A 26,707-nucleotide genomic window follows, 5' to 3' on the forward strand; every position below is an offset into this window, starting at 1 on the left:
GTTCTTTTTGTGCGACGTGGGGAATGTTTCACTCATTAACAGGATCTGTTCAAAAAAATTGTTTATACACCATGCTGAAGAAGAACCATGATGTGTCAGAAGCTTGTTGCAGTGATTATTTGTTTCATTGCTTGTTTTGGAAAATGAAGAGAGTCTCACATTATTTTCTCAATGAGGTATTAAAAGACACACTATGCAGATACACTAAGGTGCTGAATGCATTTGCCTTTCAAGTTACCAATAACCCCAGACATACTTCTGGCTGGTTGAACTATCTTTTTTGTCCCCATTGGAAAAGGGAAGGAGAATTTCTCCCTGGAGTTCTCAGTTAAGTAAGGATTCTCTTGATCTCTCAATTTGTACTTGTTTGACCTCTCCCCATTCCTAGAAGTCTCATATCACAGCTACCATCTTTCTGGATAAGGAGAAGTAGGTGGGTGTCACCTATGTGTTCAGTGCTGCTTGTTAATGGCAATGGGGGTCAATTTGAAATAAAAGGAGACATTCACACCCCAGGAAATCAATGTATAATTTGTGGAGCATTCCCTGGGAAATGAAACATGCCACTGGCTGAGAATCAAGCCTGTATTATTTTTGTTATTTGAGAAGGAGGAGAGATTCATCATTTAGTATATTCCCAGTTGTTCCATTTGTGCGTGTGTGTTCCCTGTGATCATTTGAATGTGCTGTTGTTTAGTTGTAAAAGGCCAGTGGGAGACCTCACTTTGGTTTCTCTATTAATATTCTGTGTTTTTCTTCTGTATTTAGCTATGTTTGGACGTGTGAGTGGTTCCAGGATATGGCATGGGATGGAATAATGAGTGTTTCTCTCCTGCTTCTATGTTTGCATGTATGTTGTGTTTTCCAATTTCAGGCTATCTACCCCCACCCTCCAGGGTCCAGAATGTGTGCAATTCCTGCACCAACATAGAATTATAGAATTGTAGGACTGAAAGGGACTTTGACCAGGCATTTAGTACAGTCCCCTGCACTGAGGCAGGACTGAGTATAATCTAGATCTTCCCTGACAAATGTTCGTCTAACCTGTTCTTAAAAACCTCCAATGACAGCAAATCCAAACCTCCCTAAGTCATTTGTTCCATGCTTAACTACCCTTACAGTTAGGAAGTTTTGCCTAATGTCTAATCTAACTCTCTGTTGCTGCAATTTAAGCCCATTACTTCTTGTCCTGTCCTCAGTGATTAAGAAGGACAATTTATCACCCTTTTACATACTTGAAGACTGTTGTCATGTCCCTCCTTCTCCAGACTAAACAAATCCATTTGTTTTTCAATCTCTCGTCATAGGTCATATTTTCTAGACCTTTAAACATTTTAGTTGCTCTTTTCTGGACTATCTCCAATTTGTCAACATCTTTCCTGAAGTGTGGCACCCAGAACTGGACAACGTACTCCAGTTGAGGCTTTTTCAGTGCTGAGTAGAGTGGAAGAATTACTTCTTGTGTATTGCTTCCAACACTTCTGTTAATTCATCCCAGAAAGAAGTTTGCCCTTTTTTGCAACAGTGTTACATTGTTGACTCATATTTAGTTTATGATCCATGATAATCCCCAGATTTATTCTGCAGTACTGCTTCCTAGGCAGTCATTTCCCATTTTGTATTTGTGCAGTTGATTGTTCCTTTCTAAGTGTAGTACTTTGCATTTATCCTGATTGAATTGCATCCTATTAATTTCAGACCATTTCTCCAGTTTGTCCAGATCATTTTGAATTATAATCCTATCCTCCAAAGCACTTGCAAATCCTCCCATCTTGGTATCATCCGCAAACTTTATAAGTGTACTCTCTACGCCATTATCCAAATCATTCATGAAGATATTGAATAGAACCATAGCCAGGATGAATCCCATGAGATCCAGCTCAGTATACCTTTCCATCTTGACTGTGAATCATTGATAACTGTCTAAGCTCGCTTTTCTAACCAGTTGTGCACCCACCATATAGTAGGCTCCTCTAGGCTATATTTCTCTGGTTTGTTTATGAGAAGGTCATGTGAGACAGTATCAGAAGCCTTACTGAAGTTGAGATATATCACATCTACTTAAATCACATCCATGTTGACTTTTATTTACCACCTTATTTTCTTCTAGATGCTTACAAATTGATTTGTTCTGTTATCTTTCCGGGTGCCAAGGTTAAGATGACTGGTCTATAATTCCCTGGGTTGTCCTTGTTTCCCTTTTTTATGGCTAGGTACTATATTAGCATTTTTCCAGTCCTCTTGGATCTTTCATGTCCTCCATGAATTCTCAGAGATAATCACTAATGTCTCAGAGAACTCTTCAATTGGTTCGTTAAGTCTTCTAGGATATATTTCATCGCATCCTGCTCACTTGAAGAATCTAACTTGTGTAAGTAATTCTTAACTTGTTCTTTTCCTATTTAAGCCTTGGAACCTACCCCATTTACAGTGATGTTCACTATGTTAGTAATCCAATCACTGCTAACTTTTTTGGTGAAAACTGAAACAAAGAAGGCATTTAAGACTTCAGCCATTGCTATGTTTTCTGTTATTGTCTTGCCCTCCTCATTGAGTAATGGGCCTACCATGTCCTTGGTCTTCTCTTGCTTCTGTATTTGTAAAATGTGTTTCGTGTTACCCTTTATATCCCTAGCCAGTTTAATCTCTTTTTTTTTTAATTTAGCCTTCCTAATTTTGTCCCTACGTGCTTGTGGTGGTGGTGGTGGTGTTGTTTTTATATATTCATCCTTCATAATTGGACCTAATTTCCACTTTTGCATGGCTGTTGTTTTTTGGTTTTGTTTTTTTTAATTTCAGGTCATTGAAGGTCTCCCGGTTAAGCCAGGGTCGTCACTTACCATGTTTCCATGCAGGTGTAACAATAACACAATAACAAGTGTTCCCTGTGCACTCCCTGAAGGACTCTGAAAAGGGGGAAGAAAAGTGGTGTGCTCATGGCACTGCCTCCCCTTTTATCCATCTACTCAACACTCCTTCCCCCACATTGTCTCCTGAAGTGAGACCAGCACACTGTGGGGAGCAAAGGAAGGAGCAGATTGCACTTTCCCTATAGGCTTGGAGCAGGTACTGGAAGGACAGTGCATTTCTGGAGCTCATGGGACAGGACACCCCCAACTCACAGCTGCGGTTTAATTAAGCCATAATCTAGCTCTGAATTGTCAGAGGATTATTGTTTCGTTATTATGGGTGCTGTGCTGCCTGCTGTCCTGTGCTGGGGAGAGTGGCTCTTCTCCTTCCCTTCACATCTGTCCTCAATCTATCTTGTATCACATTCAAACATCACCTTTAAGCTCCTCCCTCCTCCAATATGATCTTGAATAAGCACTGTTGGCCCTTTATACACGTGCTTTCCGTCTCCCCTTTTGTCTTGTTAGTTGCCCCTAGTTATATGAGGGTGTTTTATTACATTTTGTTTTTATTGCATGTTGTGCTCCTCTCCAAGCACCTCCACGGAGTGGGAAGCTGTAGAAATTGCATTGTATTATTAACAGAGGCTTCACAGCAGAATGTTGCGTATTCTAATCACAGCAGGCTTTGGATAGTGTCCTTGATAGGAATGCTTAGATTAAGCTCATAGGGAATACAGAGAACTATTATTGAGTATGCAGAACTAGGCACACTTATTTCTATAAATAGATACAATTGGCATTGATTTATCAATTTGTATAAAGAGGAATGTGGGTCTTATGCACTTCGTAAAAAGTTGTATGTAACCTGAATAATGAAGTTTGTCTCTAAAAGGGTCTTAAATATTAGAGTTTGAAAATATACACTATGAATTCATGGATATGGAGTATGTTATTTTTAATTAATATTTATCATGTCTATTACTTTAGTGCCTAGATGCCAATTGAGAATGGGGCCCCATTGTGCTAGCCAATATATATAAGCAGCCATGTGGAAGTAGACAGTTCCTGCCCCAAAGAGCTTACAGTCTAAATAGACCCGGCATACACAGGGTGAGAGAAGGGTAGAACACACAAGCAGAGTGAACAATGTGATGATGCTAAACATCATGTTAGTTCCATGTTATTTTATTTTGTTACTTAAATCCCTTTGGTGGGGTTATGTTAGGTGGAGATTAGCAAGATGGAAGGGGTAGCAGAATTGGAGCAGCAGCCAATCAGCACAGGGGAGAGAATGTCCAGAGTGAAAACTACAGAAAGCGACCTGATGACATCATCAGTATCTGAACATCCCTGCTTAAGCAGCTTCTGCAGCTACTCTTTCAGCTTCAGTCTTTGGCTGGCTCCTCCCTGCAGTTCATTTCCCCAAGCCCATGTGGCTGGAAGTAGGGGGGTAGATGCTGATACCTCCAGAGAGGGCATCTTCCTTGCACAGTTTTGGATCCAGGGGATGCTGGGGAGGAGGAGTGGCCCTGGCTGTTTGTAATATAAATGATACACTAGGCAGAGTTTGGTTCAAGAAAGCCTAGACAAATATAAACTCCAGTGGAGCTAAGCTGATTGATACCAGCTGAGGATCTAGCCCTAGGGCTCTAACATCTCAGAAGCACAGGGATGAATTATTGTTTTCCCAATGCTTCTTTCATTGATATAAAAACTGTAGTTATCTTTCATACCCAAAGGGCCCTCCTGCAAGTTAGCTTACACATATTGCCACAATTCCTTAGCTGCCAGTTTGTGTTATAAAAGCTTTTATAGATCTGGACTAACGCGGCTACCCCTCTGATAGTTGACACCATGCAAGTTTGTGTTATGTTATGCTAACATATCATGGACCCTGCTGCACTTGGACTTAAGTACTGCACCACTTCAAGTTTATCCTAATGTAAACATGCAAGCTGACATGCAAGCTGCTTGTAGCAGAAGCTTTTTGGGGACCTGGGCAGTGTTTTTGTTCTGTGTTTGTACAGCACCTAGCACAGTGGGGTTCTTGTCCATGACTAGGGCTCTTAGGTGCTGTGATAATACAAAAATAATAACTAATAATAAATGCACAAAGGAGTGTTATGGGAGGGGTACTCAGAGAATGGCCATATTTAAAACAGCGTACAGGAGAAGGGAGTCAAAGTCGTCTATCAAAACACCTTTGTTCAGAGAATTTATATGCACAACAAAACTTGGTCTGAGTCCTGATGTGCAGCAGGGAAAATGGCAGCGTTAAAAGCAAAATCAGGAGATGGTAAATTAGAAGTTACCTTTCATTGCATTCTGCAAGTTACATATGTGTATGTGTGTGTCTGTCTGTGGGTGTGTCTACACTGCAAAAAAAAACCCACGGCAATGAGTCTCAGAGTCTGGGTGACTGACTCGAGCTTATGTTACATGGCTCAAAACAGCAGTGTAGACATTCTACTTGGACTGGAGCTCAAGTTCTGAGACCTGGTGAAGGGAATGGGTCTCAGAGCTCCAGCTTCAGCCTGATTGGGAACATTCATACTGCTATTTTAGCCTCATAGCATGAGCCCAAGTCAGAGACTCACTGCCACAGGTTTTTTTGTGTAGTGTAGACATACCCAGTGGCTAGTCATTGAGCAGGTTTATATGGGTGCTCTCTTTAAAGTCTGGTTTGCCAAAACTGTCTCTCTGTAGGCCACACGATATGTGTTTCAGACTGAGGTGTCGTCAGTAGTGGGAACAGACTATACCTATGCAAAAGACTTTTACACCCAAACTGAAACAAGCAAAAAGGAGTCTCTCCATCATTTAGGTTTTGCAGCAGTTTATTTCCTGACATTTAGCTTTAGCAGAACACATGTTTCCTAACAGAACGTTATCTTGTTTTTGCAAATATCTTTTTTCACCTGCTAGAAAAAAATGTGTTAAAGTAACTACATGACTAAGGCAGTGCTGTAATCCAGGAGTCATGTGTGGCCCTAGAGGCTCTAAAATTTGGTCCTCAAAAAATACTAATTGGAGATATACCTATCTCCTAGAACTGGAAAGGACCTTGAAAGGTCATTTAGTCTAGCCCGCTGCCTTCACTAGCAGGACCAAGTACTGATTTTTGCCCCAGATCCCTAAGTGTTCCCCTCAAGGATTGAACTCACAACCCTGGGTTTAGCAGGCCAATGCTAAAACCACCAAGCTATCCTTCTCCCCAAACCTGAAAAAGTTAATCTGGATTTCATTATAAATAAAACGTGATTTCTGAGCAACTTTTAAACTGGAGTGTTTGAATCATACAGCATCTCTGACTGCCTCCTAGTTTCCCCAGGAGTCCCAGATGTAAAATGGAGACGTGCTGGGCATCTGTTGTCCTTTCCCTGCTGCATAGGCTCAGCAGCACCCATGTTGACCACCTCCCTCATCACATGAGAGGGAGCAGAGTAGCTCTGATTGCTCCATTGCTTGCTTCCCTGCTGGCTGTGAGAGCCTAAATGAGCATTCTGCTGAGAATGGCTCCACTCCTCTGCATAGCCAGGTACAAAGAGAAGAAGTTGAGAACCAGCAACCAGTTACGGCTCTCCCTGAATCTCACCTCAGCCCTATCATCCACCTAGGCCCTGATCCCAGGACAGGCTAAACCAGCCTCCCCATGGATCACACATCAGTTGGGAATATCTGGAGCACAGGGCAATCTGCCTACTTCCACTTTCCAACGCTTACATGCTCCCTATAGGGAGTGAGACACTTCCAGTTCTCATGGATGCACAGACTTTAAGGCCAGAAAGGACCATCATGATCATCTAGTCTGACCTTCTGCACAATGCAGGCTACATAACCTCACCCATCCACTTCTGTAAGAGACCCATAACCTCTGGCTGAGTTACTGAGGTCCTCAAATCATGATTTAAAGACTTAAAGTTACCGAGAATCCACCATTTACACTCATTTAAACCTGCAAGTGACCCATGCTGCAGAGAAAGGCAAATATGCCTCCCTCACCCTGCCCCCAGGGTCTCTGCCAATCTGACCTGGGGGCAAGACCCACCAGCCAGACACCCAGGAAAGAATACTCAGTAATAAGGCCTCCACATCTAGTATCCCATCATCAACTGTTGGAGATATTTGCTGCTAGCAGTTGCATATCTCATCATAACTTGATAAACTTGTCAAGCTCAGTCTTGAAACCAGTTAGGTTTATTGACACCAGTGCTCCACTTGGAAGGCTGTTCCAGAACTTCACTCTTCTGATGGTTAGAAACTTTCGTCTAATTTGTTGAAGGCCAGTTTATATCCATTTGTTCTTATGTCTTGTAACAAGGCCCTTCTCTTGCCCTCACACAAATCAGCCAGAGACCTTCTTTAACTGCAATCACCAGTGCTTTTTTATTAACAATATCAGCTCCCACCACCTTCTATTTACAGACAGTTGTAAACCAGCAACCTGGGGGACAGCTAGCTTTTCTAGCCAGCAGGGATGCACAGGCTGTGGCTCCTCCCTTTCCTTGCTCTTCCTTCCGTCCTTCCAGCTTTATATAGCCCCTGGCTAATAAGGCCCACAGGTGCTTCTGTTCCACCAATTAGGCATGGCATACCCAGCCAGCCCCAACTAATACTTCTTAATTGGAGCTGGGCTAAGAGGGGTCTGCCTCAGGACCCCCTGGCCAGCACCCTGTTACATGTCTACATTGCTTAACTGTAGATTTTAAGGTCAGAAGGGACCATTATTGTCATTAATTTGACCTCTTGCATAACAGAAGCCACAGAAATTAGCAAGTGATTCCTGCATTATTTCCATAACTGTTCCCTTTGCAATGCAGAATAGAACAGAGTATCTGCCCCCCAAATAATTGATTGTGGCCCCTTTAATTCCTTTGAAATGATACATTTGGCCCTAAGGAGAAGTGACTGTGTTACCTTGAAATGCTGTGATATGAGTTGTAAGTGTGTTTAGTGAAATTGTATGATGGGGTATAATGTTAGCTGAACCTCAAAAGAACATATGCACAGAGACACGGAGGGTTGGACTGCTGGATGGTATCTCCACCTGGACTACTCATTTGGAGGGTAAGGGGTGTTGAATTTGATGGGTCATCAGCTGGCTTCTGAGGGGAGAGAGAGCAGGGTCAGAGGGAATCAGAGAACTACACTGCGATCAGGAAGGGATGCACTGATGGGCACTTATAAGACTAGGCTTTCCCTAGCAGAGTAAGAAGTAGAAGAGATACTGAAAGCTACTATTGTGTAGACCCCCTGAGGGTCTGTCTGTCTGTCTTGTGCAGGGGTCTCTCCCAGGACTCCCTCTGTGGAGAGCTTTCTCCTGCTTCCTGTTAGAGGCAGGAAGCCTGACAGTCTCAGTTACACTCAACCACCCACTCACCCCGGCATATTCTGCAGTTGCCAGCTACCTTTTACTCTGAGATCACCTCAGGTGGGACTCATCATGCGATCAGAGTTGGCTTAGCCCCCCGCTGTCCAGCCCACAGGCTGGCTACATGCTATAACCATTAGAGAACCTGGAATTTAACCCATTATTTCTGGGTCTTCAAAGTCCTTTGCTTTCTAGAAAATAGCTGAGAAACCGACTTGCAAAATTTGTGTCTCTTCCCCCCTCATCTACATTCAATTGCTTATTAGTTCAAGTGGAAGAGCCTGCATGGTAGATGATCCTAATCCTGCTGATGACCCATATAGTGTTAAATGGTCACATACTAGTTTTATATAGGACTTCTGGCTCACTCAGTGCACAGGATGGTCTGTGCTCTTTGGATGAATTAGGATTGTGCAGTGAATGAGGCTGGAATCTTCAGGACCCTTGCTTCATCTGTGGCAGAAGTTGGAAGGTATGTGCTGAATGAGGCTGGGCACTACTGGAAGAGATAGGATAGTCTCACACTCGAGGAAGCTGAAGGCTGCCCTGGATAATTGGATTTTATCTCTTCCACTGCCACAAAGTTCCTGTGTGATGCTGAGCAAGTCACATAAGTTAAAAATTTCACTGGTGGCCACTAATTGCATGTATGTCTTTTTCTGGCTACCCAAGCTGAGACATTAGGGGCTGATTTGCCAATGTGCTGAGCCCTCACAACTGCAAATGAAGCCAATGGGAGCTGTGCGTTGAACAAATAAAGTGCTACCAAATGCTGGACTCTCTGGGAAATCAGGGCCTCGTTTCTCAGATTGGACACCCAAAATTAATTGACGTTTTTTAACAATTTTGTCTTTAAATGCTGTGCCTTCATTCCCCGTGAGTAAAATGAGTAATAATACCATCTCGCCTCTCAGGGGTATTATGAAGATAAATACATTAATGTTCATAAAGAATTATGCTTGTTTGAGGTGAGTGCAATAGAAAAGCCCAGGAGGACATTAATAATTCTGTGTGCAGTACAATGATTGGGTGGTGTGGAATAAATAATGCATGGGACCACACATTGAATGATGAAGATAAAAAGAAATATTGAATAGCTGTGACCACCATTCTCTGACCACCATTCATCCTGTGTACTGAATGAAGTAGAGGTGCTATGGAAATACAAAAACAGCAAAAGCAGCAAAGAATCCTGTGGCACCTTATAGACTAACAGAGGTTTTGGAGCATGAGCTTTCGTGGGTGAATACCCACTTCCTCAGATGCATCTGAGGAAGTGGGTATTCACCCACGAAAGCTCATGCTCCAAAACCTCTGTTAGTCTATAAGGTGCCACAGGATTCTTTGCTGCTTTTACAGATCCAGACTAACACGGCTACCCTCTGATACAAAAACAGCAAAGAATCCTGTGGCACCTTATAGACTAACATGTTTTGGAGCATGAGCTTTCGTCGGTGAATACCCACTTCGTCGGATGCATGTCGTGGAAATTTCCAGGGGCAGGTATATATATGCAAGCAAGCTAGAGATAACGAGATTAGTTCAGTCAGGGAGGATGAGGCCTTAGCAGTTGAGGTGTGAAAACCAAGGGAGGAGAAACTGGTTTTGTAGTTGGCAAGCCATTCACAGCCTTTGTTTAATCCTGAGCTGATGGTGTCAAATTTGCAGATGAACTGCTATGGAAAATACAGTATGGGATGATGTAATTAAAGACAGTACAAGAATGAATACTGTGACGGGGCAAGGCCAGATGGCTATAGTAAAGTAGTGGGAGACAGATATATTAGCCACAGGCTAAACTAATGCCTGTTACCAGTATAAGCAAATGGCAGCTGCTCCAGGTCAATTAAGACACCTAGGGCCAATTAAGATATTTTCAGAAGGCAGGGAAGACAGCTAGGTTGATTGGGACACCTGAAGCCAATCCAGGGCTGGCTGAAACTAGTTAAAAGGCTCCCAGTCACTCAGGTGAGTGTGCATATCAGGAGCTGTAGAAGGAAGCCATGCTATTGGAGAAACTGAGTAGTACAAACCATAACAGGCACAAGGAAGGTGGCCCTGAGGTAAGGGTGAAGTAAATATTGAGGAAATGGGGACTGCTGTGGGATAGTGACCCAGGGAATTGTATGTGTCCTGTTTCCAAAAAGTCAGCTACCATAGCTGATACTACTAGGGTCCCTGGGCTGGAGCCCAGAGTAGAGGGTGGGCCTGGGCTCCCCCTCCTCCCCCCCCCATTAATCATTGAGCCTGGGAGACAACAGAGACTGCAAGTCAGAGGGTAGCTTCTCCTCACCTCCCTTGCTGGCTTATGATGAAAATGGCTCAGTAGGCTGTGACTCTTGCCTCTAGAGATAGAATGGCTACGTGGAAGGTCACAATGAGTCTCTCAGGCTAGCAAAATCCCATGGGACCCATGAAGACAAGGTCAGAGCTTTGTCACAATATGCACAAGGGGCAAACTAAAGCTGCACAGGCAACCTTACCTTGGATATTTTCTAACTTCTGAGTGCTTGACTTTTCCACCTTAATGTACTTTTAACATAGGTTTTTAGGATTTTTTTGTATATGTGTCTAAATAAGGCTCTGAAATCTGAATTGGTTGCAAATGATAAAATTGGAAATTTTTTTGGGAAATCAACTAATTACCAGAAAAAATAAATAGAAGCCAAAGTTCAGTTTTAGTGTAACCTTGAGGCAACTATCTTTCCTAAGTAACCCCAAAATATCCATAGGATTTTTATGGTTTAAAAATCTGCATTATCAGTATTAAGTGACCACCTATACAACATTACATACATATATATATATATAATTTATATTTCTAATTTGAATATTCAAAACCTGTGCTAAATTACTGGGAAAATGGGGGGCCTTTTTGTGGATTTTTGTAGATACATTTTTACCAGTTTCAACTGCGACCTAAACTCTGTTATTCCCAGCCATATAAATGTCTATATTCTTAGGAATATATAAAGGCTTAACAGCGGATGCTGGGATGACATTCCCAGAAATATAGCTTTCCTGGTATTAGACAATAATATCTAAATGTGATGACCACTCTCTTTATATAAGCATGCCTTTTGTATGTGCATGGTTTCTGTAGACAGAATCTAGGCCAGATTTCTTTACATGTAACAGGCACAAATCCATTGAGTTCAGTGGAGTTTCTCCTATTTATATAAACATAATCTGACCTGCTGACTCAATAGAATTATACCAGGGATAAATTTAGTTCATGGTGTGTTTCCATTTCACCACATATTTATAGTATACAGTACCTCATTTTACATAGATTAAGTATAGCTTTTGTTTATCAATTACACTGATGAATTCAATCCATTAACAGTTTGTGTGACTATCTTTTCTTTGAATATCAAATGTTATTGTCTTCTGTAACTGCCTGACATATTAAATGTCATAATTTACATACTATCATTGGTATATAACAAATCACTCCAAGTCTGTGTTTTCCGATAAGGAGGTTTCCAATTAATGAAAGGGCAAGAGTTCAATAAAGACCGACACATTCTCCTGCAGTGTTGTAAAAGAAACTGCAACACCCAGCTGGTTGTGGAGTATTCGCCCAAAGGAAATGCTGGAAGCCTCTTTAGTTGGAACTTGGCTGCACAAAGCAGTAGGAAATGTTAATGAAAACTCCTAAACTAGTAGAGCAAAGGTTAGCTGGTTGTACGGGTCTTTTCTATACTTAATTTTTAGTTTGTTTTGATACTCTGCAATCATGATTAAAGCTTAATGGAGACTGGGTAGTAGTTCTACTCTGTAAAAGTGACTTTGTGGAAGTGTATTTTTGGGATTCACTCTTTTATTGCTTCTCAATGGTTTCTAGGTAAGATAATTTCAGTTTACAAGTAAAAAGTACGTGTGCCCTCCCCGCCCCGGAACTACCAGCCCATCAAACTCAACCTTGGATCAGAGAGTCAAGCTTGGTTCTCTATTTTTGATACGTCACTATCAATAATAAAAGTGCTGTAGGTTAAATTATAATTTCAGTTATACATGTGTAAGCACATTGTCTTCACATGTGTAACTGATTGCATTTTAATAAACAATTCTATTGATACATGCAGAAGGAGGAATAGAATCCCCATCATTCTCTCTTTGCTGTGTTAACTCCGCAGCATGGCCAGGAGTTAAAAATCAGTACAATTAATTTTGTTACTAAAGTAGGCACATGTCATTTTTTAGTGTGCACAATAGGACAGATCTGTTGAGTGAGGAGATGCTGTTTTAATATAGTCACTTATCAAAGTACAACCACATTTTGAGTCTGATTTTGAAACACGTTCACTGCCTCCTGAGAGGTGCTAAGCACCCTCAGTTCCTATATGTAAGCAGGGGAATGGTCCTGCTATTGTGGGGAGCTTTCCTGACTTCTGCACTACGCCGGTGAAGTGGCTAGCAAAAGAATCTGAGTCCTCGCTCCCAGTTCATTTACCCAGAGGCCTCCCTGCCCTTGAGGACTCCCCTTATACTCTCCTGTCCAGCAGAGTCCTCATAACCCCGGCAAGGCTGGGCCCAGGATTTCTGGGGGGCTTTACCCCCAACCCTGTGGTCACCCAGGACAGGGTCTAAGGTGTTCCTGACCCACTGATCATTTCATACAATTTAAAGCAAATACAAGTTGTTTCATTAACAAGTAATTTAAAAAAAGAATAAGGAAAAATGGGAAAAGTTAAAGGAAAACACATCACCCTGCTCTGTGGCAGGGAACATTACAAACAATGTCTCCGTACGTCAGGGCACTTCAGACTGTTCCTTGTAGGTCCCAGGCCGCTTTCTCAGGCCCTGGCTGTGCTGCAGAGAAGCTGTGAGTTGGACACTTGCTCTGGCGGTGGCCACATGCTCTCATGCTCTAGGTGGCAGGACCCTTCTCCCTAGCATCGCCCCCGCCCTGTCAGGGTTACGACCCCACTCCAAGTCTGGCCTGCAGGGCCTCTTGGCTGAGGCGTCTCCTTGCGCTGGGCCCACTGCCCAGGGTCCCCCTCACCCTCCCCTGATGCTCACTGCACCCGGCTCCGGACTGCTCCAGCCCCAGCTCCACACTGCCTCAGCATAGCGGCTGCTGCTGCTCTGCCTTCAGCGCCCTGGGCTGCTTGTCTGGCCCCTCTGGCTCTGGTTGCTATGACTCTGCTTCTAGGGCAGGTCTGCTCTCTCTGGGCTGCGCTTTGGCTTTGGGGCTGCAGCTCTGCTCCCAGCAGCTCAGCGTGAGCCCCTGCTCTCTCCTTAGCTCGGCCCCACTCCATCTGACTCAGGCAATTACAGCTCACACTGAGACGGGACCCTCCTGACTCCCTGATTAGCCTGCCCGTCCTGTCAATCAGGCTGACCTGGAGCATTGACCTCTCCCCATTGTTCCTGGGGACTGTCAGTCTCAGGGTCCTGATTTCCCATCAACCCTTCCCCTTGGTACTGGGAGCTACCCAACCAAAACACCCCCACTGAATGATAGTAAGGGGGCAACAGTTGCCTTACATATAGAAGTCGATGGAAATTTTTGGCACTTATCAAGAATCATATAGCACTCTGTAAGACTGGGCCCTGCATGCTGAAATCTGAGTATTGGTGAAGTGATGTCTCAGGCAGGGTTAGCACAGAGTGAGCCCTCTCACTGGAAAATGAGAACTTTTGCAGGAGTTAAGTTTAGCAGAGAGCTTTCAAACAGAGATGCCTGACTAGTAAGAATGAGCTGATATTTTTTTTAGGGGGGGGGAGTATCTCTTTAGATTGGAAAACAATAGCTAGCACAATAATTTCTAAAATTTCTGATAAATCAGAAGTTTGTGGAAATGCTTGGGAAAATTTTAATTGGACCAAATACTGCAGTTCTTTCTTTGGAACCAGCCCTTCAAAATGGTGAGCAGAGGACCCTCAATTCTTAATAAAAACAATATGAGCTGAGGGCGCACAGTAGTTGAGGCCTTTAATCCTCCCTTTAGCAGAAAGCCCAGTAAAATCAGTGGGAACTGATTGAGACTGCAGGGGCTGGCACTTGTATTTTTCAGGAAACCATTCTACTATATCTATATCTATCTATATATAAAATATGTATGAAAACTTGGCCAACTCAAGCGTAGGTCCATCTGCAGTTCCCTAGTTCTGAATCTTTGGTTCAGATTTATCCCAGGTCAGTAGTAACCAAAAGAATAAGGCTATTTGCTGTCCTTTGTAAATTCAGTTGGGGTTCTCTGTCCAGTTCTAAATGGACTAGTCCAGACAACAGTATGGTACGTAGAGTTGTAAGGAGCTACCGGTGTGGTGCTCTGCTCTTGTTCCATAATGGTAACAGTCGACTGTGTGCATGTTCCTTCTGTGTGCTGCCTCGGCTCTGCGCAGATAGCTGACACAGCAAACCCCAAGAGAACCCCCAAAGACCACAGACTCTAGTAAGGTACAAAGGAACCCGAGCCAAGTTTATTGTCAAACGAAGCACAGTAATAGTTTCCTATAGAATCTACAAGACATACTTCGAATTTGGCAATGGACTGGCTCAGTCAGTGGCAGGACTCTCCACTGCCCCCTTAGGCCAGATGAAGATGCGCACTCCGGGACCTACTTTTATACAGTTACAGGGCAGATTACTCATCCTTATGACATATTGAAGTACAGCCCCTTGGCTCATTAGGTGCTGTCTTCCTTTTGATCATGTTGTTCCAGGCAAACAGATCTGTCCATCATGCTGTCCTGTCTTTAAGATGCACTTGCCTGTTCCTTGTTATGTCTATGGAGTGTCCTTGTATCGGGTTGTCCAGGTGCCATCTTGGCACAAGTTCCTCTTGTGCACTTATATGGGTGAATGCACCTGCTTCTAACAACTCTCTTCTCGCCAACTTCTGTGAGCAGGGCCTACCTCTGGCTCACAGCCCAGCTTTTGTTTAGCAATGCCAGGAGATACTTTGGTTCAGACTTCAGGCATCAGACCGGGCCTCTGACACAAGAGTTTGTTTCAGGGTCTCATCTTAACTACACTCCCCCATTTTTTTGTCCTTTTTTAAGGGAAGAATGTTTACCCATCATCCCAGAAAAGCATAATGTATGGACTGAGGACAACCTAGTGGGCTAAACACTGTCATGTGGTTATCCCACTTTACCATCCATACACTCATACTCCATCCGTCAGTCAGTCGGCACATTCCCTCGTGCGACTGATAGATTTTATTATCCAATTAATTTTAATCCTGGGACCATGACTGAGGAATGTAGTATTATGATTGAGCCTTAGAGGCACTCCCAAATAATTAATATATATGAATAATGTGGATATGGCATATATATTTGTAGTGTATATGGGCATATATGTATCGTATGTATGTAACAGCACTTTATATGCAAGCATACCAATTCTTTTCCAATCTGGTGGTGTAATTTGTCCCTTGTGGAACTGCAAATAGCAACCCACTTTTATTAGGGCAATTACAGTTACCATCTGTATTAGTAGTAGTAATAGGCTGAGTATTTTCCTTGCCTTCATGTTGTTTGCTGCCATTTGTTTGTTAATTTTTACCTGTATGTTGGTTAAACAGTTTAGCAAGGTTATGCACATTGTAAATGTTGTACAGCAATAATACAACAGTACAATGATAATACAGCAATAATATAATTGTTTTTACACAGTAACCAAGTTGAAATTAAATGATGGTTTATCCTGGTCCAGCTAGTGGTTTTTAGCTGATTGTTAGCTTAATTGTCCATATATGGTAGGTAAAGGTGTATTTGACCAGTATCTTATTTATAAAGCACTTAATTTTTCTTTTCGTGATGCTTGGGGGTTTCTTCACTGTATACTGATATCAACTAGTGTCTTCAAAGACACCAGAAAATATCACATCCTGGTCGAAGGGATGCAACTTAAACAACTTTTGTTAGTTAATATAGAAAAGGTTTTTTTTGTTTTTTTTTCCTTTTTTGTTTTCAATAACCCAAACTTAATACACAGTTTTAACTTAGTTTGTTTACAATGTAATAAGAACAATGTAATAGGAACCAAGTCTTTTATAAAACAAACTATAGTTTTGCAATTGTTGTATAGACATTCATTTTCATTTCAGGTGCATTACTAATATTTCATAGTAAACGTAATGCTTAACAGCTGAAATAAATGCTCACAATCTTCCATGAGAAGGTGTATTGCTTTCCCTTGCTGAACACTTTGTTTCTGCAGAAGAGTTAGTAATATAATTTTAACAAGATTTTTAAAGTTAATTTGCTTGTAATATCAGCTTCACTCTGTTATCTGTTTAGAAGCACAAAGTTTAACCATTGCTTACCATTAACATAACAACAACAAAAGAAAAGCGTATAAAATTAAACCAACTATAAAATTAACCCAAAATAAATTTTTAAATACAGGTTCATGCAAATACTTTGAGGGTATTAAACTTTGATGCTTTGTTTTTCGGAGACAGAAGTGGAGACCTGTTGACGTTGTTTGATTAGGTTTATGAATAAATTGTTAGCTTTATGAATGAATTTTTTTGCTATCACATTCTTATAGCTATATTTAAAAGTACAAAGAAGTTTATAAAAAGCCCAAACAAGAAATTGATGTTTGGTTAATATTATCTTTACCTTAATGCTGAGGTTTCCCCTTACCTTTTTTTTTGAATAACAATAAACAATACTTAAAACTGTTTTCAAAAAGAGAATTTTTGTTTGTGATTGTGTTATTTGTTGAGGCATAAATATATGTACATATATATTTGTCACTGAAACCTTTTTTTAACTTTGCACTAAAAATTGGTGTTAATACTGATTATACCCCAAACATGATCTTAAAATTGTTTGGTACTATATATATATATATAATTTATTTTTGTTGCAACAAAATAAAAATAGTCACATGACACGCACAACATACAACACACAGGACAAACATACAATTAAAAACAAATGGTGCCAGAATTCTGTTCATAACTATACCAAACAAGGCGTGCGCACCTGCGCGCGTGCACACACACAAAGGGTTAAACATTTGAATAAACAAATTATTACCTTATTTAAAACTTGTAACATAAATTGATAAATATATTATTTGTCAAATGTATTGTATTAATTTGGTAACAAGGAATTTTGCATTACTTTATATTTAACATTATTTTAAAACTCTGCTATATGAAATTAGAAAATCCCATGTTTTCAAATAAAAGTGCGTGGTTAGGATTAGAAGCAGAGTCTGCATTTCTGTTGCTTGGCAACCATATCTTCAAGAAAGTTAGGAATAATTCCAGCTGTTGCATTCCTGAAGGGTTAAAATAATTAATTCACTGGAATTATTTAAAGTAAAGTTTTTACCTTGTTTTCTTTTTGTTTCTTGTTTTGTTCTGTTTTCAGTTGCTTTATCCTTTTTGGAGGTTTCTGTAAAAACTACAACTTTTAACTCTTAAATCCAAGCGAGAGAGCCGAAGTGAGGAGAGGCGGGGGAAGGGGGTGGTGGTGCAGAGCAACCTAGGAAGGTAGCGAGACCTGAGCCAAGAGAGATTAACTGTACCAACGTATTTGAAAGTCCAGGCAGCAGCAGCAAGTTTAGCAAACTGCGAAAGCAAATAAAGGGCAAAACTTAACTGGTATGTAAAAATATTTGAGAAAGAACTTTATATTTTCAGATATGAGTGCAGAGTGTGGTTCTGTGCATCAAAGCATTTGGAAACCTGCACAGTTGGGACCCATGCCCGTTTTTTTTATCCTGGCTCTGAGAGGAGAGTAGGGGTAGTTACCTGCTCTTATAAAACCTGAATTTGTTCCCCCAATGTTTGTTGCTTTTGTGTGCATGCCAAATGGATTGCAGGAGTGCGCTTTGTTGCTGCAGTTGACTGTTTTTGGGCCGCTCCATGTGTTAATGTATTAGCTACCTGAAGCCTGTTGTTTACCACCAATATTTATAACGGGACAGCACATGTATTTTTTCTAGGTTCCTTGCAGTTGTTTCCAGTATTTTATTCTGTTCCTGTGCTGGTTGTCTCCAGGCTGCTTGACACCCTGCAAGGGGGGTGGAAGCATTCAAAGGCTGTGTAACTTCTTTTGATTCTTTTAACTCTTTCTTTGTTACTGTTACTTGCCCTACCAATTTTGTGAGGTGCTGTTTTAACCATTCAACAGTCATGGTTATAGCTTGCAATATTTTACATTTTAAGGCTACAGTCTCTGCCCTAGCCTTACAAATTACATTACATGTTTCTTCCCCATTATATATTTTTAAACTCTGAAGATTTGCAGGGAGGGGTTAAGGGAGGTCCCTAGCTCATTGGTCTCTGCCATGTTAGATCGCGATTCCTACAGCGGACAGCTCACTTACTCACCAGATCAGCGGTCGGGGTCACCAGTGTTGTCAGTATTACCGATGTGGTGCTCTGCTCTTGTTCCATGATAACAGTCGGCTGAGTGCGTCTTCTCTCTGCGTGCTGTTCCGGCTCTGAGCAGATAGCTGACACAGCAAACCCCAAGAGAACCCCCAAAGACCACAGACTCTAGTAAGGTACGAAGGAACCCGAGCCAGGTTTATTGTCAAATGAAGCACAATAATAGTTTCCTATAGACTCTACAGGACATACTACGAATTTGTGCCCCCTGGCAATGGACTGGCTCAGTCAGTGGCGGGACTTTCCACTGCCATCCAAGGCCAGACAAAGATGCGCACTCCGGGACCTACTTTTATACAGTTACAGGACAGATTAGTCATCCCTACTGACGTATTGAAGGACAGCCTCTTGGTTCATTAGGCGCTGTCTCCCCTTTGATCATGTTGTTCCAGGCAAACAGATCTGTCCATCATGCTGTCCTGTCTTTAAGATGCACCTGCCTGTTCCTTGTTACGTCTATGGAGTGTCCTTGTATTGGGTTGTTCAGGTGCCATCTTGGCACAAGTTGCTCTTGTTAGCACTTATATGGGTGAATGCACCTGCTTCTAACAACTCTCTTCTCGCCAACTTCTGTGAGCAGGGCCTGCCTCTTGCTCACAGCCCAGCTTTTGCTTAGCAATGCCTGGAAGTACTTTGGTTCAGGCTTCAGGCCTCAGACTGGGCCTCTGACACAAGAGTTCGTTTCAGGGTGTCATTACTATAAAGGGAAGGGTAACAACCCTCCTGTATACAATTCTATAAAATCCCTCCTGGTCAGAGGCACCAAAATCATTTTACCTATAAAGGGTTAAGAAGCTCAAGTAACCTGGCTGACCCCTGACCCAAAGGACCAATAAAGGGACAAGATACTTTCAAATCTTTGTGGGGGGAGAAGGCTTTTGTTTGTGCTCTTTGTTTTGGTGGTGTTCACTCTTGGGACTATGAGTGACCAGACATCAGTCCATGTTCTCCAAATCTTTCTACACAAGTCTCTCATATTTCAAACTTGTAAGTAACAGTCAGGCAAGGCGTGTTAGTTTTATCTTTGTTTTCTCAACTTGTAAATGTTCCTTTGCTAGAGGGAGGTTTATCTGTGTTTTGCTGTAACTTTGAAACTAAGGCTAGAAGGAGTTCCTCTGGGCTCTTTGAATCTGATTACCTGTAAAGTTATTTCCATACTCATTTTACAGAGATAAACTTTACCTTTTTGTTTTAATAAAATCCTTCTTTTAAGAACCTGATTGGATCTTAAAACAATGAAAAATCAAGGGTTTTGGATCTGTGTTCAACAGGATTAATTGATGAGGGTATACACTCAAGCCTACCCAGGAAAAGGGGTGTAAGGACTTGGGGTGGGGGGAGGAATTACTCTCAAAATTGCCCAGGAAAGCGGGGGTTAGGGGCTTGGGGAATATTTGGGGGAAGGCAGAGTTCCAAGTGGCTCTCCCCTAAGATTTGGAACATGCTTGGTGGTGGCAGCTTACTCTTAACCTACGCTGGTAAATAAGCTTGAGGGTCTTTCATGTGGATCCCCACATCTGTACCTAAAGTTCAGAGTGGGGAAGGAACCCTGACACAGGGTCTTATCTTACTACATGTAGTTGAAGGAAAGATAGTAGTATTCTGTGTAATTCACCTTTAAGCATAGATGAAAGGGCCTACCTGCTGCAGAGGCAGCTGCCATTTTGTGTTTCACTTTAGATGCAAAATGATTCTAAATGGGATTCTATATTTGTTCGTCCTCTGTTATTTTCCTTAATCTGAAATAAACGTAATCTAAATTGAAACAGCAAGTTTTGTTCTTTGCATCTGGGGAATTTTAACAATGACCTCAATTGGATTTTAAACTGTAGTGTAAAGGATTAAACAGGCATGCACGTTCCAGCCAAGATTCAAGTAACCCTACAGTGGCATAAGGGAGTCTTTATTCTCCCTCAATTTTTTGCATGAACATTTAGTCTAAGGGTAAAATTTTCAAAAGTGTATAAATCCCTTGGGAGCCAGGGTACCATTTTCAAATGTGACTTAGTCGCTTAGGAACCTAAGTCTCATTGCCTTTCAATGGGAGTTGAGGTCCTAAGTGCATAAGTCCCTTTTCAAAATGGAACAAAGGGCTTGTCCACACAAACATTTAATGTGTGGCAAGCTAGAGTGTAAATTGACAGTATGATGCACAGTGCCTGCGTGGACCCTACTTCCATGCACTGTTTTCCTGACTCTGGGGAGAGAGAGACCCTCATCAGGGCTCCTGGGTTCTAGCTCCACTCTGGGATGGGAGTGGGGTCTACTGGGTTACAGTAGGGGGAAATACATCTGGGTTCTAGATAAGAACATCAGAATGGCCATCCTGGGTAAGACCAATGGTCCATCTAGCTCAGTATCCTGTCTTCCAACAGTAGCCAATACCAAGTGCTTCAAAGGGAATGAACAGAACAATTATCAAGTGTTTCATCCCCTGTCACCCATTCCCAGCTTCTGGCCAACAGAGGCTACGAACATGCAGAACATGGTGTTGGATCTCTACTCATTCTGGCTAATAGCCAGTGATGGACCTAACCTCCATGTACTTCCCAGATATCTCAGTGAATCACCCAATCCCATATGCATCCTCCCCATGGACGTGGTAGGATTCGGTACGTGGGAGCCCACACCCCCTTAACCGGTCCATATGCTTGGAAGGAGCACTGTGAATGTCCACATTTCCACCCAGAAAGTCTCCAAGTATGTCTCCATGGCCACAGATTAAATGGTACTCCGGATGTGTCTGTAAGGGCAGTGGGCCAAGCCTGGTGCTCAAAATCACTCCGAATGGCCATTAGCTGGTCATTCAGGAAACCCTGAATTACCGAACACGCTAGATCCCACTGCAATGCCTTCCCAGCCTCAGTGATATTCAATACCATTTCTCTCAGGTGACCTGTAGTTCTTGTGTTATGTGAAGGAGTAAATAACATTTCCTTATTCAATTTTTCCACACCATTCATGATTTTATAGACCTCTGTAATATTCACCTTAGTTATCTCTTTTTCAAGCTGAAAAGTTCCAATCTTTTTAATCGCTTCTCATCTGGAACCTGTTCCATACCCCTAATCATTATGTTGCCTTTTCTGTAGCTTTTTCAATTCCAATATATCTTTTTTTTTTTTGAGAAGGGGTAACCACATCTGTAGACAGTATTCAAGATGTGGGCGTACCATGGATTTATATAAAGGCATTATGATATTTTCTGTCTTATTATCTATCCCTTTCCTAATGATTCCCAATATTATTTTTTCACTGTCGCTGCACATTGAGTAGATGTTTTCAGAGAACTATCCACAGTGACTCCAAGATCTCATTCTTGAGTGGTAACAGCTAGTTTAGACCTCATCATTTTATTTGTATAGTTGGAATTATGTTTTCCAGTGTGCATTACTTTGCATTTATCAGTATTGAATTTCATCTGCCATTTTGTAACTCATCACAGTCTGCTTTAGACTTAACTATCTTGAGTAATTTTGTATTGTCTGCAAATTTTGCCACCTCACTGTTCACCTCTTTTTTTCCAGATAATTTATGAATATGTTGAACTGTACTGGTCCTAGTACAGATCACTGGGGGATACCACTATTCATCTTCCATTCTGAAAACTGACCATTTATTTCTACCCTTGTGTCGTGTCTTTACTAGTTACTGACCCACGAGAGGACCTTCCCTCTTATCCTTAGAGCCAAGGGTCAAGATCCAAAAATTATTGACTTCTTGGGAGACCTCAAGCAAATTTCTCGATCTGTTTTTGTTTCAGTCAAACCCCGCTATGAAACTGGCTTGAAAACCCACTGAAAACTAGCGACCGGCTCTGCGCTGAGCTTTCCTAGGAAAATAAGTTATAAAAACAACACAGAGCCATCTCATCTATAAATTATATATTTTTAGAGAGTGTAAAGATTTTTCAAATAAAAGGGGGAAGCTGGTTAACATTTAATCATTAACATTTAGAACCTTTTCTTCCTCTGATGCATTTGAAAACCTGCATTATCGACCTCCTGGAATAATCTCTTTGTGACTCAAATGAGGCATCCTATTTCCATCTGTCAGATCCCCCAAAGAGAAGGGGGTATCCAACATTTGATAAGCATGTCACATAAATGGGATTTTATAAAGGGTATTTAACTGGATCAATGTGCAGTGCCTATTACTTTTACATTTCTTTATTTCACACCTACTCCCTGTTCAATGAACAGGCACTTCACCATTAGGGGAAATTAGCCTAATGTCTTTTGCTTTTCAAAGTGGGTCCTTCAGTCTTTCAAAAAGCATGGTCATGTGGCATGGGTCTAACAAAAGGCCTTTCCTCCTTCCCCCTTTCCTGATTGCTTTTCTGCTCACATAATTCTCCATCTTCCTCTCTGCAAATGGCCATCTCACATGCAGGCCAAAATTCCACACTCTTTTTTACATGTGGGATAAAGAGGGAAGAAAGTATAAGGAGTCCCTCCCTGCTCAGATCCAACACACATGAGTAACACCACACAATTCCGTCAAAGTATTATTTGAGCACTAAGCTTGGGAATGGGCTAACCTGGGGACTGGCTAATCCATGGACTGAGAAACAAAGAAATGCAGTATTACTCATAGACTCTAGGACTGGAAGGGACCTCGAGAGGTCATCGAGTCCGGTCCCCTGCCCTCATGGCAGGACCAAATACTGTCTAGACCATCCCTGATAGACATTTATCTAACCTATGCTTAAATATCTCCAGAGATGGAGATTCCACAGCTTCCCTAGGCAATCTATTCCAATGTTTAGCTACCCTGACAGTTAGGAACTTTTTCCTAATGTCCAACCTAAATCTCCCTTGCTGCAGTTTAAGCCCATTGCTTCTTGTTCTATCGTTGGAGGCTAAGGTGAACAAGTTTTCTCCCTCCTCCTGATGACACCCTTTTAGATACCTGAAAACTGCTATCATGTCCCCTCTCAGTCTTCTCTTTTCCAAACTAAACAACTCAATTCCTTCAGCCTTCCTTCATAGGTCATGTTCTCAAGACCTTTAATCATTCTTGTTGCTCTTCTCTGGACCCTCTCCAATTTCTCCACATCTTTCTTGAAATGCGGTGCCCAGAACTGGACACAATACTCCAGCTAAGGCCTAACCAGTGCAGAGTAAAGCGGAAGAATGACTTCTCGTGTCTTGTTTACAACACACCTGTTAATGCATCCCAGAATCACGTTTGCTTTTTTTGCAACAGTATCACACTGTTGACTCATATTAAGCTTGTGGTCCACTATGACCCCTAGATCTCTTTCTGCCATACTCCTTCCTAGCCAGTCTCTTCCCATTCTGTATGTGTGAAACTGATTGTTCCTTCCTAAGTGGAGCACTTTGCATTTACCTTTATTGAACTTCATCCTGTTTACCTCAGACCATTTCTCCAATTTGTTCAGATCATTTTGAATTTTGACCCTGTCCTCCAAAGCAGTTGCAACCCCTCCCAGTTTGGTATCGTCCACAGACTTAATAAGCATACTTTCTATGCCAACATCTAAATCGTTGATGAAGATATTGAACAGAGCCGGTCCCAAAACAGACCCCTGCGGAACCTCACTTGTTATACCTTTCCAGCAGGATTGGGAGCCATTAATAACTACTCTCTGAGTACAGTTATCCAGCCAGTTATGCACCCACCTTATAGTAGCCCCATCTAAATTGTACTTTCCTAGTTTATCTATAAGAATGTCATGCGAGACCGTATCAAATGCCTTACTAATGTCTAGGTATATTACATCCACCGCTTCTCCCTTATCCACAAGGCGCGTTATCCTATCAAAGAATGCTATCAGATTAGTTTGACACGATTTGTTCTTTACAAATCCATTCTGGCTATTTCCTATCACCTTACCACCTTCCAAGTGTTTGCAGATGATTTCTTTAATTACTTGCTCCATTATCTTCCCTGGCACAGAAGTTAAACTAACTGGTCTGTAGTTTCCTGGGTTGTTTTTATTTCCCTTTTTATAGATGGGCACTATATTTGCCCTTTTCCAGTCTTCTGGAATCTCCCCCGTCTCCCATGATTTCCCAAAGATAAAAGCTAGAGGCTCAGATACCTCCTCTATTAACTCCTTGAATATTCTAGGGTGCATTTCATCAGGCCCTGGTGACTTGCAGGCATCTAACTTTTCTAAGTGATTTTTTACTTGCTCTTTTTTTATTTTGTCTTCTAAACCTACCCTCTTCCCATAAGCATTCACTATATTAGACATTCCTTCAGACTTCTCAGTGAAGACCGAAACAAAAGTCATTAAGCATCTCTGCCATTTCCAAGTCTCCCATTACTGTTTCCCCCGCCTCACTGAGCAGTGGGCCTACCCTGTCCTTGGTCTTCCTCTTGCTTCTAATGTATTGATAAAAAGTCTTCTTGTTTCCCTTTATTCCCATACCTAGTTTGAGCTCATTTTGTGCCTTTGCCTTTCTAATCTTGCCTCTGCATTCCTGTGTTATTTGCCTATATTCATCCTTTGTAATCTGACCTAGTTTCCATTTTTTGTATGACGCCTTTTTATTTTGTAGGTCACGCAAGATCTCGTGGTTAAGCCAAGGTGGTCTTTTGCCACATTTTCTATCTTTCCTACCCATCAGAATAGCTTGCTTTTGGGCCCTTAATAGCGTCCCTTTGAAAAACTGCCAACTCTCCTCAGTTGTTTTTCCCCTCAACTGAGGAGAGTTGGCAGTTTTTCAAAGGGACGCTATTAAGGGCCCAAAAGCAAGCTATTCTGATGGTTAATAGCCACCTTGGCTTAACCACGAGATCTTGGGTGACCTACAAAATTCTTGTGTGTACTAGAACCAAACGGGAGCCAGGGAGCATAAGAGGAGTGTTATGGTTGACAGTGTGGCTTTAAACTAGGACCTCTAGAAACTTGCGCTAAAGAGCCAGGCTCTAAGCTAAGACAGACTCACATCCTGTGTAGATCAGGCACAGAAGAGGACACAACACACATTGACTAGAGGATGACAGAAGCTCACCACCCCCCCACACACTCCTTTTTACTGCTAATCCACCCCTGCTCTGCCCCTATATCATTCCATCTCCATCCTACGTGCATTGCAGCACAACCTGACTCCACTCACTACAATATTCTTTAATGAAAGAGCCTCTTCAAGATTCTGTGGTGGCAGTTGCCACCACATCTTAAAGTGGCAACTTCAAGCATCAAACTTAGCTTGATGTGTGTGCTTGATGATCAAAATGTAATAAACTATTCCTTGAAAATAATTTAAGATTGGAAAAAAAATCTGATGCTTTATTATTCTTGTATGGAGGTCACAAGACAGATCATAGAATATCAGGGCTGGAAGGGACCTCAGGAGATCTAGTCCAACCCCCTGCTCAGAGCAGGACCAATCCCCAAGCTAATTTTTGCCCCAGATCTCTAAATGGCCCCCTCAAATATTGAGCTCACAACCCTGAATTTAGCAGGCCAATGTGCAAAGCACTGAGCTATCCCTCCCCTTAAGTGTCCACATTTTATGTTCCTACATGAATTAAAATATGAAAGAAATACAGTGACAAGATCTGTGTAAACCTTCCCTCTCCATAATAAGACTGATAGAGTCCCACAGGGTGCCTTTAAAGCAGATCAGTCGTCCTTTTTTTTTTTTTTTTTTTTTTTTAATTACTTGGAGTGTGTTATTGGTGAGACCTTTATTTTCAGGACACATTTACCATAAGCTGAAGTGCATAAACTATATTGAAGTCAACATGTGCACACTTATAACCAAGGTCCATTTGATAGTGTGTCCATGCGACACACTCCCATCTTCCTGCTTCCTACTGTGTTTCTCAGCAGCGTTGCCCAGTTGTAGAGGCTTTGTGTATGAGAGAGTGGAAATTTTCATCCACTGTAGCTTTTCTCATAACAAGGGTATCTGAAAAACCAGAGAGACCCTCCACCACCATCCGAAAAAAGAGAATAAGTGAGTGGGGGGGCAATTAATGCCAAATCTTTGGGCTGGATCTGTGTGGTTAATAACCTTCATTCAGTTATTAGCTTTGTAAGTCATCCTCTGGGGTTCTGAAAGTTCTACTTCCTGTCCAAAGGGTACGCTTTGTGCCAGATTCTCTCTTTGCACAGATGTTTCAGTTAATGC

At 41.8% G+C, this 26,707-nt stretch overlaps 1 protein-coding gene across 1 annotated transcript in view; it reads left to right on the top strand.

The window, feature by feature from the left end:
• Positions 1–26,707, top strand: part of PCLO (piccolo presynaptic cytomatrix protein) — a 544,942-nt gene that overhangs the window by 260,928 nt on the left and 257,307 nt on the right. The gene's annotated exons all lie outside the window — the stretch shown is intronic.

The sequence above is a fragment of the Gopherus flavomarginatus genome, chromosome 1 (assembly GCF_025201925.1).
Source record: "Gopherus flavomarginatus isolate rGopFla2 chromosome 1, rGopFla2.mat.asm, whole genome shotgun sequence".
Taxonomy (NCBI): domain Eukaryota; kingdom Metazoa; phylum Chordata; order Testudines; family Testudinidae; genus Gopherus; species Gopherus flavomarginatus.